Below are 17,663 nucleotides of genomic sequence, written 5' to 3' on the forward strand. Positions count from 1 at the left end.
GACTCCCTGATGTGGGATACATGAGACATAAACTATTCTCCACACCCATTGTCTTCAATTTTCATCTTTTCCTTGGCCTTACTGAGGAGTATATCAGCATTCACATACTTAGAGGAATCTGTGGGTTGTGCTTCATTGTTTGTTGGGATTTGGTATGTAGTAGCATCTCTTAGATTAGCACAAAACTAGAAAGGATCTAGATAGCCCGGGATAGTAACCTCCACGTTGTCATAGGAAAACTTTAGACATTGATGATATGTAGAGGGTACTACTTTCATAGCATGAAGCCAAGGGCATTCTAGTATCATGTTGCAATTCATTTCTATATCTAGGACATGGAACAATGTATATTTAGTAGCTGGACCAACTCTGACAGGTAATGTGATGACGCCCTTGGAGAAGCATTCACCATCATCATAAGATTTTATTGTGATTCTTCGAGAGGGATCCACATCATCTTCAGAATAAGCCAAACCTTTGACAACCTTAAGAGTATAGATGTTTAGTCCTACTCCTCCATCTATTAAGACACATTTGACTTTGGCATTATGGATGAAGACTTCAAGATGAAAGGAATATCTCGAGGGGAAAAGGTAATATGTTGTGAGGCAGATAGGTTCCCAACCATGTCTTGGAACTAGGAAACATCAATGTTATCTTGGACTATTGACTCTTTAAGGGCTTGATCCAAGATCTTTCAATGTTGGGGAGATGCACGTAGTAGGTCTAAGATGGATATTTGTGTAAGGGTTTTTTTGAGCTTTTCAACAAGGCTATAATCAGATGAAGTAGGAGCCATAGGTCTACTAGGGGGTGCAAGTCTATAGAAGTAGTAGGTCTAGATGGGGCTCTAGGTAGGATGATCTTGCTTTGGTGTGTAGTGACAGTGCAACGAGGGTCTTCAGCCTTTAAAGTGAATGTGGATATGCAGGAATCTAACTCATTGAAATGGTTGACAGTGTAGTCATATCCCATGCACATGTAATTCACATTAGTTGGTGGGTTAGAGTTTGAACTGGAGGGCTTCTCTTTGTCATTATTTCCTAAAGGATCTTTGAGGATAGTGTGGTCAAAGTTGGATGCTAATAGTGATGGATCAACTGTGATTACACTGTCATTAATAAGGTCTTGCATGGCATGTTTCAATTGGAAGCATGATGAGGTTTGATGTCCTTTGGTACCATGGTAATCACAGAATTTTTTGTCATCTCACCAATCAACTTTAGTCAATGGTTCATCTTTGATCAGGGGTAACTATAGGAAGTTATTACTCGGTAACTATTGCAGTGTAATTTCGAGAGGTATCCCTAATGGTGTGAATTTCCTGTCCTTGGTTCTAGGATGTCTTTGAGGTTTGTCTTGTGTGAAAGTCTTAGTTTTCTGTTATGGAGCTGATGTTTGATTAGAGGTTTTTGACTTCGTAAGGTTTGCACCTTTCAAAGTTAGTTGAGGTTGTGCTATGCTAATTTTTTGTGCATCCATGATAGCATCATTAGTCACATTCTTGTTTTTGGAGAAAATTTTTGGCTTGTCATTAGAGGAACTGGTGTTTGTGTTTTCTTTGTTTATCTTGAGGATTCCCTTACAGATAAGAGCATCTTCAATACTAGTCGCCTTTTTCATTAGTTTAGAAATATTGCTTGGGCTCTTGATTTTCAATTCATACATTAAGTCCAAGACTAAGTTTTCAATGCACAAGTTTACTTGTTGTTCTTCAGGAATTTCTAGTGAGCATTGAATGACTAAGCTTCTCCAATGTTTTAAGAATGTGATAAATGGTTCTCCTATCTTCTATTTAGTCGAGTAGAAATAAAAAAGTGTCACTTCATTTGCAATGTTAAAGGCAAAATGGGAGATGAATTTGTTTGCGAGTTCTAACCAGGATTTGATATTACCAAGAAGTTTGGAGTACCATTCAAGTGCAGGCCCACCTAGAGAACAAGGGAACAATCTCAGGAGGTAAGTGGGCTCATCACTGAGTTCAGTACATGAGGCACAAAATTCTCGGATGTGATCAATAGGGTTTCCTTTTCCTCATTACTTTTCAAACCTTGGAGCCTCAAAGTGTTTTGGGAATGGAGGCATATACAAACTTTTGTGAAATGGATTAGGATGTAGGTCCCTTTCTATATATAGAGCCTATTTCTTTTGGACTCCCAATGCCTCGACTTGTTTGGAAAGTTGTTTGAATTGTTGTAATAGCTCTTCATTGGGATTTTGTATGATAGTATTTCCTTCAAGTCCTTTGTGTCTATGAGTAGACTGTTTTCTATGGCAAGAACTATGTCTACTCGGCTCTTACATTTTTGTATCTGATTAGTCTAGTGAAGTATTGCTAGTGGTGGAGGTATATTGGTACCTCGAAGACAGGTGGGTCCCTATTGTTGGGGTACTTGTTGTGGTATTTGATGTGGCACTTGTTGCAAGATTGATTGCAAGTTTTGTACCATGTGTTGTTGTTGTGCCATGTGTTGTGATTATTGTTGGGATACCTCTATTGGTTGTATGTGAGACCATATGTGGGCTTTTTGTTTTGGAGGTATTTGTTGAGGTTGTTGTGGCACATGTTGTTGTTGCAATAAATGTTGCTGGTATGTGATTTGTTGCTCAAGTCATCTTTGATATTCCAACTGTTGCCCGAGTTGCTCTTGTTGTTTAGCAAACATCACTTGTTGTTTTTGGAATTGTTGTTGATATATTTAATGGAGGTCAATTGGGTTTATGTTGGACTGCATATTAGGGATGTTGGATGTTTGCACCACTTGAGGTTGTTGTTGATACGTTGGATGTGTGTTAGAAAGATTAGGTCCTTGGACTATCACAGGTTGATATTGTTGGGGTAGTTGGTTATGTCCTTGAGAAGTGATCGTCTTGTTCGTATTGTTGCTTTGGCTCCTTTGTATGTTAGAGGTTCCTCCTTGTGACATCATATTGACTTGACTATGAGATGTGTTCCTATTGGGAATGGGTATAATGTCAATAAGGCTTTTCCTTTTCACATCAATAGGGATTGTTGTAGTTGATGTTTCACATAGTGTACTTGTGGGAGGCTCCATAACATTAGACGTCATGACACTTGGTAGAGTTAGTAGCAAAGGTGCACTTTGTTGATTTGTCTCCAAAGGAGGTATGTCTAGCATCCCTAGAGCACAAGTCCCTTTAGGTGCATCTTGTTGTTGCATCATGTGACTAATAAAGGCTTAATGTCCTCTTGGGATATTTAGGGAGAGTCTTGTTTCCCTTCATTGGTTGTGGTTCATCAAACAAAGGATTAATGTTGATGTGTTCAAATGTACTTTGGAGGATTTCGATTGTTGGTTCTTGATGAGATATTATAGGTGCCATTATCGTGTTTGAAAACTCCAAAGGTTTTTTTCTCTTATCTAAGTCCAAATTGATCATGGGTTGTATGTTTTCAATGGTTGTGTTGGTTTGATGTTTGGACTTAGGTCCTTCCACATTTGGGTTGAATTTTACAATTTCTTGGGCTGCCAAAAGTTTGAAGATTTTATGGAAGTTTTGGTCTTCACATGCCCTAGCCATTTCTTCATCAGTGATCCCATAATCATTGCCTGAGTCATCACTGAGGTGTACAATTCCTTGTTGTATGTTTGATGTGTTAGAGTGGGAGGTACTTGTGTTAGGTTGGCTGAATTCGAAGGAATGTGATTGTTCATCTTCGGGTGTTGTTGGTACACTTCCTCCTATTGGAAATATCGACACAAATATAGGTTCAAATTTTGGACTCCATTGAACCATCCCATGAGTGGGGGAAGTGTTTGCAGGAAATTTCATGGTAGGTGCATTTTTCAAGGTTTGTTGTGTCATAGCTTGATTATGGTGATCTCACGGATACATGTTCAAGGGGTCCGCAAGTAAAGGTTGTAATGCCTCAATTTGGTCTTCGTCAAAGGTTTGTTGGGTTTTCTTGCTTGTTTTCTATCTTGGATGAGGTTTTGGTTGTGTTTGTGCCTCAGAAAAAAAAGGTTGATAAAGTTCCTTGGGTCTCTAGGCTAATTGTGTCCTAGTAAGTGCTGGCATGATCCCTAAGAATGTAGATGCAATGGAGGCAAACCTGAATGCACTTTCTGCCTCCCAAGTGCACACATAAGCTACCAACTATGCTTAGACAATACCAAGTGTTCTCATGACATAGTTGGGGGTCTGAAGGTAAGCAGTTGGTGAGTAGGAGACATGCAATGGGTAAATAGAGGTGCTTGGGTGCCTAAAATGCAAATTTTGAGTGTTTTGAGTGATTTAGAGTGCTTCCTAAGGTCTTGGGATGCAATGCAAGGTGTGGAAGTGCAGATTAGGGTTCTAGAACCTAGAATGAAATAGCTAATTACCAAGTGCATCTTGAAATTACCAAGTGCATCCTAAAAATACCAACTACGCACTTGAAGTGTGCAATTAGTAAAACAGGGTTGTGGTTGGTAAAAGAGGTTAAAACTTGATAATTAAGATGTGGATATGCAAGATATGAGTGTTTTTGGGATTTTTAAGTGTTTAGGGATGTTATGCAATGTGAGGAAATGCTAAATGAACTAGGGTTTTGACATGCAAAGTGAAAATGTCCTAGGGATTTTATGCAAATGCAAATGCAAGGTGTTGTTTTGAAAGTATGCAAGATAAAGATTATGGTATGAAAAATGGAGGTTAGGGTTATGTTTTGGACTTGGTAATGACACTAAAGGTAGGTTTATGGAAGTTATATTATGCAAAGATGGTGTTCTAGGGTTCGTAATGACATTTGGGATATGCAAAATGAGGGTAAATGCTCAAGAAAGCAATTTGGTTGGTGGACAATTTGATAGGTTTTGGTAATGAAAATGATGCTAAGATTTTGATCAATTCAAGATGAAGGGGATATACCACTAGGGTAAGTCAAAATGACATTTAGGAATATGATTATGCTAATGATAGAGGTATATGTAAGGTATTTTTTCTAGGAGTTTAACCTTGTGATAAAGGACTTTGGATCTTGACCAAAAAGTGATAAAGGACGAAAAGATAAAATTGATAAAAGATGACAAGGTCAAATCTATCAAGAAATAGATAGATTTTGACCAAAGAAAATGATAAGAAAAGATTAAAAAACTAGTCAAGATCCATTATCGGTCAACACTAGGAGATACTCTAAGACTCATACTTTGTCTAGATTTTTTACTAAATTCAAAGGTTTCAGGGGTTCAAAATGATGTTTTGGGGACTTGAAATGGTGGTGATGCTGAGTGGATATGTAATATGGACAATTCCTATAATAAAAAATGGGATTTTGGGTGCAAGATGCAGTTTTGGGTCAACTGCAGAATGGGGAGGTAGAAAGGCTCCTAGATGCAATTTTAGGGTTCTACAGTGTAGTTTGGAGGCCCAAAATGGTCGTGCAGGTACCCAAATGCACCTTGATAATTCCAAGTGTACTCCAACAGTGTAGATTGTGTCAATGATGTAGTTGGTAAGTTTTGGACGTAGTTGCTAGTTTCTGGGCGCAAATGGTAAGCTAGGAAGAATGTTTGCTGATTCTAAAGGGTATGGTTACCAAAGTGATATGCCAAGAAGCTAAGATGTTGGGGTTGATGTTATGATGATGTTTTAGATGTAGAAAAGAGGTTATGACCTAAGGAATGATGTCCTAAGTGAAGGTAATGAAGACTAGGAGGTGCAGAATGCAAATTTGGGCCTGTTAATGCAATGGGAGCTATCCAGGTACCTAAAGACATAGTTGAAGCCCCAAAATGTTATCTAAAATCCCAAACTAGGTTTGAGGACCACCAAGTGTGCCCAGATAGTACAAACTATGTCAATGATGTAGTTGGTAATTTCAGGACATAGTTGGTAAACTGGGTTGAAACTAAGGCAATTTTGGGAGCTATGATTTCTAGATTGATGTCACAAAGAGGTGAATAGTAGGGGATAGTGTTAAGACTAATATGAATGCTAAAAATTATGGTTAGGACACTTTAAATAATGGTTCAAGTGGTCAAGATGAGGATTGGGTATGCAAAGATGCAAGGTGGTGGATGCAAAGTGCAAATTTTGAGATGGAAATGCAAAAAACTAAGGGAGGTAAACTAAACCCAAATGGATGCAATATGAAAGGTAATGGATACTAAATGAGGACTAAAAGTTGCAATATAGAGTCTATATGATGCACAAATGAAGCCTAGACTAGGGTAAATGTAAGTGGAGTTTATGCAAGAATGAAATCTATGTTTTGCCAAGCACATTTAGGAGCACAAGTTGCCATTTTTTTCAAGGTTTGAATGTGTTGAACCAAAGTTTGCAAAGTTTGGAAAAAGGTTGAAATTTTTTGATAATGTGTAACATTTGGAGAAGGTTCAAGTTGTAGATTTTAATGTTGGCTATTATCTTGATTATGTTTTACACACACGCAAAACATATTAAGACAAGAATAGCTATTGTTAAAAGTGAACAAGCACACCACAACCTAGGCTTTTAGGATTGTATCCACTGAATTCCTACTTGAATTGAAGTTTAGCCATGCTTATCTAGAGTAGACAACCTAGGATCTTGGCACCATAAGCTCCCCCTTACAGTGCACTCACTTCTCAGGGCTACCAAGATCCACTTCCCAAGAGGCATGACTTCCCAAGGGACTGTTGCCTCTACTAAGGACCATGAGAATGTAGGATGTCTTCATGGAAATGGGTGACCCCTTAAGCCAGTAGATAGAAAGGATTTTTTCCACTAAAACATAATTTTTAGTAAGGGCATTATGTTCGGTAAGTGAATGATAAAGTTCCACAGAAGGTCTTCTAGCCCCAAGAACTGGGGTTTGACGCACCATAGGGGTACTAGAGGAGAGCTAACATGCAACAATACCACTGACATGACTTTCACTGTAATCAAATTTTATATAGTGGTTGGAACGTTGACCTAGATTTTGGCCCATTACTACTTTGAGGTTATCCCCTGGCATACCCAAGATCGAGTATCTTGGTCCAAGGCAGGCCTCCTATAGAAGTTACACTGATTTCTCTTACACCCAAGAACCACGAATGGTGAGGGGAGAGGACATGTCCAATGTAAACCCTTGGGATTAAACACTGTAGACACACCAGACAGAAAGGAAAAATTTTATTTTAAGCACCAAATGAAGTGTTATCTAATCTAGGAAATCCACACACATGGTTTTGACAAGCACACAATGGTCTTCATCAACATCCTGCAAAGCACATATTAGTAGTTTGTTATGGTCATGTCTTCATCCCATGATTTCCACATGCTGCAAGTAGACCATTAGTAACATAAAATCATCTAATCTATGTTCTAGAAGCAAATGGCAATGTTACATGCAGATTTTGATTAATGTGCGCGTTTTCTATGAACCAGGTGAGCTCTGATAAAGCATATTGCATCCCAGAAGGCCAAAATGGCTCAGAACACCCCCAAGTGCACCCAGACAACGTAGATTGTGTCAATGACATAGTTGGGGCCTAGTTGGGTGAAGTTTGTAGTTTTAGGACACAGTTGGGAGGTCAGGTGCAAACTATGGGGAAATGGTGTCCTAAATGATACCCAAAAACTACAAATTTTGACATCGATACTATGAAGTGTGCCCAAATAGTGAAGACTGCATCAATGATGTAGTTGGTAAGTTTTGGACATAGTTGGTAAGTTAGAAATAGCAGAAAGAGGTTTTGGTAGCTCCTAGACTCTTAAAACTGTTCCTAGGTGTCCCAAGTGTGCCCTAATAGTGCAGAGTGCGTCCTCGGAAAGCAAGCTAATAGAATGCATGAAACAAGAGCATACAAGCATGTTATTGGACCCCTTAATTAATCTAGGAGCATGAAAAGGAAGAGCAAATAGTCTTTATACCCTTCCAAGTGAGCTCCTTCCTTGCACCTACAAGGACAAAATAAGAAAACCCAAGTTAGATATGCATGTTCATGTTGGGTTCACCAAATGTGTAATACCTAGAAAACTAGTTAAATTCATAACATACTATGAGAAAATCACAAACTCAATCAACATACATTAGCACCCACTAGTCTACCATGAAAGCCAAATTAATCAAAAGAAGCAAACACAAGGTTAGAAACCCCCTCTTTCGTTTGTAGCTCTCATGTCTTTCTTTCTTCTCCAAATGATGTAGCTCCAACTTGCCTATACTGCACACAATATTGAAGCAAGGTCTATGATAGGGATAATGCCATGAGAATACTAGAAGTCTGATTTTAGCTTGAGAGAAATGGTTTGAAAATGCAAATAAAATTAGGGACTCAAAGACTCAAGAATCAGGACCTAAGGGCCTAAGGACTAGAAATGAGAGGAAGAATGCTCATTTTATAATGGGCATGGAGGATGAGAGCATTGAATTTTTCACCCATAGATATGCAACTTGGCACAAGATTCCTTTGAAAATCCATATTACATATGTCACAAAATGCCAAGTGTAGGATTCTATGATGCATGGAAGTCAAACTTGGCTAAATATGGAAGAGATTCTATGACACGTCATAAGACACCTCAATTCCACTTAAAGCCAAGAATCTATGAAAAATAAGCCAAATATGGACGTGCATAAGAGAATAAAAATATTTGATTATGACATATCTTATCCAAATGTCAAAGGAGAATCCACGAGGTGTCATATCCAAGTGTCACTATGATGCAATATTTTATGGAATATTTGAATTTAAAATCCTTTTATTCCACAAAATAAGAATTAGTAGAAAATGGAACTTAGGAAATTAAGAATTTCCATGGTTTATGGATAATGAATCAATTAACTAATAAAATTAATTAATTGAGGATGATAATTAGGAAGAATAATTAGAAAGAATAATAGGATTAAATTATGGGTTATTTAATCCTATAGGGAAAATTAGTAGATGATTGGCCAAAATTGATTAAATAAATGTGACAGTACCCTTTGATGAAAATGTGATGATGATATAGATCGAATGAGATGATGAAAAGTAGACCAAAGTCATGGTCAGATTGATTTATTGAAGTTGATAACATGCCAAGGACACATGACATGAATTGATTGATACGTAACATTTAACTTACATTGCAAATGCAACAGGATCGAGGTTGATTGATAAATTTGATCATAATAACATCGATGGACATTGTCAATATCATCAAAGTGGTTGATAATGCCATGATTTGACATTGAAAGCCTCGACAATGTCAAAGATCAGATGACATGAATGATAGTTTGACCTAGCACTGAGAGTCACGACAGTACTAAGGTCAGATTGATAAGATTGATAGATTGATAGCTTTCCAAGGCACTAAAAGCCACAACAATACCTAGGATTAGATAAATGATGATTGATTTGGGATATTTGATATGTTTTAGGTTGATTAGGACTGATTCTGAGTGATTTTGAGTTGATTTGGGGTAATTTGGAGTTGATATGAAGTGCTTTTTAAATGATATGAAATGATTTTGAAATGTCATGAAATTGATGTGAAAGAGGATAAAAATGATAAAGTATGATCAATTTTGGCCAAAAGATTGAAGTTACTAGAATGAGAAAATGGGACAAATTAGCATGAAGAAGTGATGAAACCATAGATGCAAACCATTTTTTAGTGTCTACAGAAGGATATCAAGATCAGAGATGATAGTGAAAGGCTTATCAATGAACCATCATAAGGACCGAATAGAGGTATGAACCAAAAAAAGTGAGTTGTAATCACACAAATCAAACCTACTATTTTCTTTTTATCATTATAAACTATTTATATTGAAATCCTTTTAACAGAGGTTTACCTACCAATCATTTGAAGACTTAAAAGTCTATGTAAATCCTTTATTTAGGTGACCTTCTAAATGGAATGATCAAAGTCCTCTTATAATTCTACTCCTAATAGGGTGATTAAATCCTCTAACTAGGTCACATTTAAAAGTGTTTATTATAAGATTCAACAAATTTGGCTCCTAACAGAGCTCACTTCGAAAGAGTGAAAAAGAGTGACATGTTGATGGTGGTTTTTCCCAAATTGGGTTTCCACATAAAATCCTAGTGTCAAACTATGATGAATGTTTTCATTATGTAATGCAAGTTATGTTTATGACATTTTTATAGTAGAGATTGAGCAACAAAAGGATAAGAAGAAAAGTGAAGTGTTTAATGTTTAATTGTTCAAGTGGTACATATAGACCTTGAGTAACTGATTCACCCCCACATCGCCAATCAGTTATTCCAAACATTTGTAACAATTGGTATTAGAGTATAGTGCTTACAGGGAAAAGTTTTAAGGTACTTAAAGCTAATGATCATGATGAACAAGAGAGATGTACCCAAGCTGAATAACAAAAACTTTCCTACATGCTAGACCCTAATGAAGTTGCACATATCTAGTATCAATGATGTTGTCGTCAAATTTTTGGACAATGAATATATAGAAGTAACAACTTCTCCTCTAACTATTGAAAAACTAAGATAGAAGTTAGATCATAACAAAAAAATGTTGGAGATTGCCTCATCCCTAAGCTATGCCAAGTTTGATGACCTAAAAATTTTCAATATTGCAAAGAAAATGTGGGACAAATTGAAGACCATATATGGAGGTGATGACAATGTTTTAAGAGCCAAATTAAAAAATTTGAGAGGAAAATTTGATGATATGAGAATGATGGAAAGTGAGAACATAGTACAATACTGCACAAGAGTTAAAGAGGTTATTAATGCTATTCAAGGTGCAAATGGAGAAATCAAAGATGAAACAGTGATAAGTAAAGTATTGAGGACTCTACTCCCTCTCTATGCCATTAGAGTCTCTAAAATCCAAGAACTAAGATGCACTTGGTAGACTTTCTACTTTTGAGATGTCTAATTTTGACTATTACACACCTGCTACCATTGAATCTGCTTTCAATTCACAACTTGTTCTTAGCAAGAAAAAAGGAAAACATGTGAAGAGTGAAACTAATAGTCATGATGATGAGATTGATGAACTTGAAGCCCTCATTGCAAAAATATTTCAAAGAGGAAGAGGTAAATGCAAAGGTAAATTATCTATAATTTATTTTTCATGCAAAAAAGTTGGTCATATTGCTGGTAGATGTCATGACAAAGAATATAAGGATGAAAGGAAGGAAATCAAGTACAAAGGAAGAAGAGATGAAAAAGACTAGAGGAGAAGCAAGGATGAAAAAGGTAAGAAAAATTATTATATTGTTGAAGAAAAGATTGATAATGAATCTAAGAGTAATGATGATGAAGTTTTCTATGTTTCTATGAAAGGAGATTCTGATAAAGATGAGAAAATTGCATTAGTTTCTAATGTGAACAAAAGTGATGGTTGGATAATTGATAGTGGATGTTCCAATCATATGACTGGTGATAAAGAACAATTTGAAGATATTGGTCTATACAATGGTGGATGTGTTGAATTTGGTAATGATATCCCATGTGTTATAAAAGGTAAAGGTATTATTCAACTGACTAAAAAGATAACATTTGACAATGTCTATTGGGTTGAAGGACTTAAATACAACTTTTTGAGTGTTTCACAACTAAACAAAATAGGTCATTGAGTTGAATTTCACAATAGAAAGGCCAAGATACATGATGGTTGTTACCCTGCTTTTAACACCAGTATTCTAAGCTTTCAAGTCAACTCTCTAAAGTAAATTTTGTTCAATTTTTAATCACTGATGATAGTTTATTAGATATAACCTATGAAGAAGATAGAGTTATGAAGATATGCTAAGGTGGAACCATCAAATTCAGAACTTCCATTTCTGCTTCATTTTAAGATTGGGTTTGTAGAAGGCTGAATTGTTAATACATTCCAAGGTGTAGCATACCCGTGCAAACCTGAACTCGAACTTGAACCAAAGGTTTAAACTTCAAGTTCAATTTCAAGTTCATGTTCGAGTCTGCATAGTCAAAATTCAAGCTTCAAGGTTCAAGATCAAGATTCAAAGCTCAGTTTAGATTTCTAAAATCAGATCAATGGACACTATTTCTTTGAATTTCAAGATACAACTTGAGTGAACCCTCAACAAATCGCAGCTCCAAACATGTCATGATCATCTTGGCAAGGCGTAGTGGCAAAATCTTCATTAAGGCTTGAGCATGTTTAGATTCAATAAAGAGTGATATGTAAATTGTTTGATAAAAGAGTTTCCCTTCAAACACAAGTAGAAGGCGATGGTGGATAATAAGATGTACAAAAAGAAGGTTTCAACATGTGACTTATGTGTAGATATTGATGCATATACTATTAGAAGTTTTAATAGAGCCTGCAACCACAGATTTTTGTCAACATTAAAATAACAGTCACAATGTGGGGAGCATAACTTTTAGCTCCGCTATTGGATGTGATTTAATTTTGGATATGTTTCCCAAAATCAAGTTTTTGAAACTTACACTGAAGTGATCTTCAAAATTTGGCCAAAGTCAAAAGTTATAATGGATTGTATGCAGGTCTATCAACTCACCAGCAAATGCAAATGTGCTACAGTCAAAAAAATAGTTATGTTGCGGGGCCCACAACTTTTAATCCGACTATTGGATTGAGCTGAATTTCAGATATGTTGGAGGAAACCTAATTATCTAAATACTCTCTAAGTCATTTTGCAAGATTCCTAACGGATTAAAAGTTACGACTATTTAAGTGCACATGGGATTCATTTTAAATTTGGGAAATAGATTTGTTATAATTTATAAAAATTTAAAATGGCTCAACTATTAAAATTCCAAAGTGATAAGAAGAAGATTATTCATGAGAATGATTAAAACTGATTTTCAAGAAATGGTTATGGAAACCAAAAGACAACCCAAAGATGTTATTTATTGCAAGTTTTAGATGTAGCAAGGATTCTTCTTTTCTGGGGGGTGGGGGTTCTATAGCCGCTGCTACATGGAGAAGAGAGTTATGTTTCTATAATAGGGAAAGAAATTTTTCTTTATGCAAATTGATTGTGATAAGGGGATTGAACAATACTATTATTGTTTCATCATGTTTTGAAATAAAGAGAAATATGAGTGTGTTTGATTTTGTAGTCATATACATTTGTGTTTCTAATCTGGAAGGAATCTGAGTCCTTTTATTTTTGTTTTAGATACAGTCCTTTATTACCATGTTGAATGTAATATACGTAGTCTTGTGGTTATGTATTCACGCTTTTGCATAAAGATATTTACAGCTTTCTCTCTTTCCATTTTCTCTGTAATGTGAAAGACTTGGTAGATAGTCCTATGGCTATTTGCTAGTTTTTCTCTCATTATCAACTTATTAACCTTATAATCACATTCATCTCATTTTGATGAGTGGATGTTAGAAAGCCTTTGTGTCTTCTGGTAAAAAGCATAACCAGCTATTAAAATTCTTTGAATATCTTTCTAAGAGGTAGTTGTACCTCTCAATTCAGAGGAAAGCTATCAATCTCATGATAGTATTTCCAATCGTTAATGGCAGTTGTTCTTCTATTTGGGAATTTTGAGTCATTCTTTGTAATTAATTATGGAAGGACAAAATTGTGTACTAACAATGGTGATGGTAAGATAATTCGAACTGGTGAGTAGACAAGAGGTAACTTATTCTATCTAGACTTATCATGTGAGACATGTATGTTTTCACAAAAAGAAGATGTTAGGTTATGGCACAAAATATTATATCATGTAAACTTTGAAAATTTGGTGAATATCAGCAAAATGAAGAAAGTAAGAGGATTGTCTAAAATAAAGAAGCTTAACAATGCTATGTGAAAATAGTGTCAATCAGGAAAGATGACAAAGTCTAGTTTCAAGAGTAAAACATATACTACTAGTGATATTTTGGAATTGGTTCATCCTTACCTATGTGGACCAATTGGTGTTAAAAGTTAGTGTGGAGATCAATATTTAATTCTATTTGTAGATGACTATTCTAGAATGATGAATGTGATGTTTCTTAAAGCTAAATCTGATGCTTTTCAGTTATTCAAGTGGTATTCAACCAGAGTTGAAAAAGAAATAGGGAAGATTTTGAAGTGTTTGAGATCTGACAAAGATGGTGAATTCATCTCACATAAGTTTAATACATTCTGTAATTATCTAGGAATCAAAAGACAAATGTCAGCACCAAGGACACCTCCTCAAAATGGGATAGCTAAAAGGAGAAATAGACCAATAATGGATCGTGTGAGAATACTAATGATGGAGAAGAATGTTTCATAGAAATATTGGAGAGAAGTAGTTAGTACTATTGTCTATACCCTAAATAGAGTACAAGTCAAGAAAGGTACAAATGCTACACCTTTTGAACTATGGTATGGTTATGCTCCCAATGTTAAATATTTCAAAAAAATTGTAGTAGATGCTATATACTAAAAGATAATAGGAATGGAAAGCTTGATGAAAAAAGTGATGAAGGCATATTCTTAGGTTATTCCACTAAAGGAAAAGCTTATAAGTGTTTAAATTCTAACACTAAAAAGTTGTGGAAAGTGAAAATGTGAGAGTTGACGAGTTTACATAAAGAGATGATACTTCATGTAATCAAGAACCTAAAGACTATAGTGCATTCATCTATGTGGATGATGATGCTCCCAACACTCAAAGTGAATAGACAAGTCAAACTGCAAGTTCCCATTGGACACGAAATGATGGAGTACAAATGCAAATTGACAAATAGGCATTGCCAACCATAAGATTGTTGATGTTGAGCATTCAAAACTTGAACCTGAATAAGGAAGAGGAAATGAGCTTGAGATTATTTTTCTAGATGAACCTAAAGAAGAACCAAGAAGGAAACTACCTTTGTTGGCAAAACATGTGAGAAGACATCATAAACTTAATCAAATAATTGGAGATGTTGAATCAAGTATAATGACAAGAAGAAGACTCAAAGATAATGCATGCTTACTTTGTGAGTTTGAACTCAAGTCAATAAAAGATGCTTTAGACAATCAAGATTGGATACAAGCAATGAACAAAGAAATTAACTAGATTGAAAAGAACAATACTTGGAATTTAATACTAAGACCTAAAGACAAAAATGCCATTGGGACAAAGTGGGTTTTTAGGAACAAGCTCAATGAAAATGGTGAAGTAACAAGAAATAAAGAAAGAATGGTATGCAAGGGTTATGCACAAGAAGAAGGAGTTGATTACGGAGAAACTTTTGCTCCTGTGGCTAGACTTGAGGGAGTTAGAGCATTGCTTGCATACTCATCTTACAAGAATTTCAAGGTATATCAAATGGATGTCAAATCTGTATTTTTAAATGGTATACTGGAGGAAGAAGTATACATTAAACAACCTAAAGGATTTGTAGATCTAGACAAAAGGAACATGGTATGTAAACTAAACAAAGCTCTTTATGGATTAAAGCAAGCCCCAAGAGAATTCTATGAAAGACCACATAAATACTTGGTGAAAATTGGTTTTGAAAGGAAAAATGATAGGAACAACTTATATTTGAAGAATGGTAAGAAAAATGAAGTACTATTATCTAAGATATTTTTTGATGATATTATATTTGGAGGAATGGAAACATTATGTAAATCATTTTCTAATGAAATGAAAAAGGAATTTGAAATGTCTATGTTTGGGAAATCAAATTGTTTGTTGGATTACAAGTATGTCAAATGAAGTTTGGTATTTTCATTTCACAATCCAAATACATCAAGGAAATATTGAAAACTTTCTGTATGAAAGATTCAAGGCTAGTGAGTACACCTATGTATATAGGACATAAGCTATCTAAGATTAATTATTCTATTTATTTGAACCAAACCCTATAGAGATCCATGATAGGAAAATTACAATATGTTGTTCACAGCAAGCTAGATATTACTTTGGCAGTTGGGATAGTTGCTAGATTTTTAGCAAACCCCAAAAAGAATCACATGATGGATGTAAAAAGGATATTGAGATATCTAAAAGGTACAAAAGACTATGGATTATATTGCAAGAGGAGTGAGAGATTTGAACTGAAGGTTTTTATTGAGTCAGATTGATTTGGAAATATTGATGATAGAAAAAACACTAGTGGAGGTGCACTCTTTCTAGGAAAGAGATTGGTATCATGGACAAGCAAGAAGCAGAATTATATTTCTCAATCAACAACTGAAGCCGAGTATGTAGTAGTTGTAGTGAATTGTTCAAACATAATGTGGATTAAGCAATTGTTGAAATGTATGAAAGAAGAGATTATAGGTCCAGTAGTTATCTATTGTGATTGTATAAGGTAAAATATGGTCAATGAATAGGGTTTAACATAATGCACATGAAAGAGACCCTAAACCCTCATTTTACACATACGTATGGATTATTATGATATGAAAGGTAAATATAAGAGACTAATATTGAAATGAAGAAAACAAAAGGTACTTACCTCCAAAAAAAATTGGCTGAAAAACTTGTTAAATGATCTCAAAAACTATTGATTTTCATGATCCTAAACCAAAACTATGAGTTCTAAAAAACCCAGAAATCATTTTCTTTTTTGAGAGTAGGTCAACCTTGAACCAGATAGTGGGGCAAAATTATACCCTAAGGCACAATTGTGCCCTAAAAATTCAACCTTGACTTGTATTGCTCCAATGAAATTTTTATTCATAGATCTCGCAAGTTTGACAAAAAGGGTATCCAAATTTGCAATGATATTCATTGTTCCACACATGTACCTATAAGAAAAATGATTTTGTTTTTTGGATATGGGTTTTTCCTTAGTCAAACCCCAATTTGGAATCAACCTTGAAATGTAATTGAAATTTCAATATGCATAAACAAAGTAGATGGAACTATTCATCTTGCTTATGTTGAAATCCTTATGGAGGATTTGAATCCTTGAATCCACAAGTAGGTATGCTCCAAATGAATATAGAAATGAAAGTAAGATGTCTCAAATCAATGGCATTAGATCTTCAAGACCAATCTTGAATGGATCCTAGATTAAGAAGAGGCTTGAATGGAAATGGATGAATCTTCAACAAGAGGGCTCCATAGAGCTTGAATCCTTCAACGGCTACTAATGGATCTCCTTGATGAATTGAATGCTTGAACTCTTAAAGGCTTGAATGCTTGAATTCTTAATGGATAGTAGATCTTCACTTAATAGAATTTATGAGCATAAACTTCATAATAGGTGGATGTCAAAATGAGGGAAGAAGTCTTCCTTATATAGAGATATAGGGCACAAACTTCTAGAGAAGGCTGATGTGGGAGTATTAAATCTCAATTAACCTTTATCCCTAGAAATGGACCTAGATTAAATGAAATTTAAGATTTTACCATTTCAAAGACCAAAACAATCAACCTAGAAGCAGGAAAATAATTCTTTCTGAAACTCAACATCTGGAAATCATGAAACCTTGAAATTTGGACTTTGGGACAAGGTCAAGGTCGACTCTGACCTAGGTCAAGGTCGAGGTTGTCCTTGACCTAGGTTAGGGTCAAGGTTGACCTTGATCTAAAAGGCCATCCTTGATCCTGTGGTCATCCTTGACCCAAAAGTCAATAATCTCAAGATCTCAATCCCGAATGCCGAAAAAATGCAAAAAGAAAGTGGAAAAGGGGGCAGAATAGGGGAAAAAGCCACATCCAATTCAAAGACCCATTCAAGGCACTTGACATGAACCCAGACCAATTATTCACAGGGATAAACACTCTTAACATGGAAGTGATTCCATTTTAAGATGACACAATGATAACACAAGTGTTATCAACATTTCAAAGAATCCAGTGATG

The sequence above is a fragment of the Cupressus sempervirens genome, chromosome 3 (assembly GCF_028749045.1).
Source record: "Cupressus sempervirens isolate cs-2001-9-10 chromosome 3, ASM2874904v1, whole genome shotgun sequence".
NCBI lineage: Eukaryota > Viridiplantae > Streptophyta > Pinopsida > Cupressales > Cupressaceae > Cupressus > Cupressus sempervirens.